Here is a 2500-nt window from a genome sequence, read left to right as displayed (position 1 = left end):
CCAGAGACTCTGCAAGGGTGCGTGCATGTGTGCGTGTGTGTGTGTGTGTAAAAAAACACGAAGTTCGAAGCCCTCTAGTGTTTTTGCAAAGATGAGCGTGTGTGTGTATTTAAAAAGGACACAAAGTATGAAACCATCCAGGAATTCTGCTAGGATGTGTGAGTGTGTGTGTGTAAAAATGGCACAAATAAGAAGCCCTCAACTAATTTTGCAACGTTATGAGTATCAGTGTGTGTGTGTGTGTGTGTTAAAAGGAAACGAAGTCAGAAGTACCCCAGAGATTCTGCAAAGGTGCTTGTGTGAGTGTATGTGTGTGTAAAAAGTTATGAAGTCAGAAGGCCTCCAGAGATTCTTCAAGGGTGTGTGTGTGTGTGTGTGTGTGTGTGTGTGCGTGTGTTTGTGTAAAAAGGACACAAAGTCCGAAGCCCTCTAGAGATTCTGCAACGGTGAGTGTGTTGTGTTAAAAAGACATGAAGTCAGAAATCATCCAGAGATTCGGCAAATGTGTGTGTGTGTGTGTGTGTGTGTGTAAAAAGGACACATTATGTGAGAAACACTCCATAGATTCTGCAAGGGTGTGTGTGTGTGTACGTGCGTGTTTTTAAAAAAGACACGTGGAGTCAGAAACACTGCATAGATTCTGAAAGAGTGTGAATATGTGTGTGTGTGTGTGTGTATAAAGGAAACGAAGTCAGAAGTACTCCAGAGATTCTGCAAAGTGCGTTTGTGAGTGTATGTGTGTGTAAAAATTTATGAAGTCAGAAGGCCTCTAGAGATTCTTCAAGGGTGTGTGTGTGTTTGTGTAAAAAGGACACAAAGTCAGAAGCCCTCTAGAGATTCTGGAACGGTGAGTGTGTTGTGTTAAAAAAACATGAAGTCAGAAGTCATCCAGAGATTTGGCAAGGGTGTGTGTGTGTGTGTGTTTAAGAAGGAAAAAAGTCAGAAGCCATCCAGAAATTCTGCAAGGATGCATATATGTGTGTTTGTGTGTGTGTGTGTGTGTAAAAAGGACAAGAATTCAGAATCCTTGTAGAGATTCTGGAAGGGTGTATGTGTGTGTTTGTGTATAAAGGACACCAAGTCAGAAGCACTCTAGAGATCCTACAAGGGTTTGTCTTTGTATGTGTGTGTGTGTAAAAAGGAAACGAAGTCAGAAGTACTCCAGATATTCTGCACGGTTCTTGCGTGAGTGTATGTGTGTGTAAAATGTTATGAAGTCAGAAGGCCTCCAGAGATTCTTCAAGGGTGTGTTTGTGTGTGTGTGCGTGTGTTTCTGTAAAAAGGACACAAATTCAGAAGCACTCTCGAGATTCTGCAAAGGTGAGTGTGTGTGTGTAAAAAGGACACGAAGTCAGAAGCCCTCCAGAGATTCTACAAGCGTGTCTGTGTGCGTATGTGTAAAAAGGACAAGAATTCAGAAGCCTTCTAGAAATTCTTCTAGGGTGTGTCTATGTGTGTGTGTGTGAACGTGTGTGAGTGTGTGTGTGTGTAAAAAGGACACGAAGTCAGTAGCAATACAGATACTCTGCAAGTGTGCGTGCATGTGTGTATGTGTGTGTGTGCGTGTGTAAAAAGAACCCGATCCGAAGCCCTCTGGATTTTCTGCAAGGGTATATGTGTGTGTGTGTGTGTGTGTGTGTATGCGCGTGTTTGTAAAAGGGACACATGAAGTCAGAAACACTGTATAGATTCTGAAAGGGTGTATGTATGTATGTGTGTGTGTGTGTGTGTGTGTGTGTGTGTAAAAAGGTCACGAAGTAAGAAGTCATCCAGAGATTCTGCAAAGGTGCTTGTGTGAGTGTATGTGTGTGTAAAAAGTTATAAAGTCAAAAGGCTTCCAGAGATTCTTCAAGGGTGTGTGTGTGTGTGTGTGTGTTTCTGTAAAAGGGACACAAAGTCCGAAGTCCTCTAGAGATTCTGCAACGGTGTGTGTGTTGTGTTAAAAGGACATGAAGTAAGAAGTCATCCAGAGATTCGGGAAGGGTGTGTGTGTGTGTGTGTGTGTGTGTTACAAAGAAAAAAAGTCAGAAGCCATCCAGAAATTCTGCAAGGATGCATCTATGTGTGTGTGTGTGTGTGTGTGTGTGTGTGTGTGTAAAAAGGACACAAAATAAGAAGCCCTCTACGAATTTTGCAATGGTATGCGTATCAGTGTGAGGGTGTGTGAGTGTGTGTGAATGTGTGTGGGTTTAAAAAGGACACGGAATCAGAAGGCCTCCAGAGATTCTGAAAATGTGTTTGTGTAACAAGGACATGACGTCAGAAACCCTCAAGAGATTCTGCAAGGGTGTGTGTGTTTGTCTGTTTGTGTGTGTGTAAAAAGGACACATGAAGTCAGAAACACTCCATAGATTCTGAAAGGGTGTGTGTATTTGTGTGTGTGTGTGTGTGTGTAAAAAGGTCACAAAGTCAGAAGTCCTTCAGAGATTCTGCAAAGGTGCTTGTGTGAGTGAATGTGTGTGTAAAAAGTTATGAAGTCAGAAGGCCTCCAGAGATTCTT

This window comes from Tenrec ecaudatus, chromosome 11 (genome assembly GCF_050624435.1).
Source record: "Tenrec ecaudatus isolate mTenEca1 chromosome 11, mTenEca1.hap1, whole genome shotgun sequence".
Taxonomy (NCBI): Eukaryota; Metazoa; Chordata; class Mammalia; order Afrosoricida; family Tenrecidae; genus Tenrec; species Tenrec ecaudatus.
Note: the sequence above shows the minus strand (reverse complement) of the source record.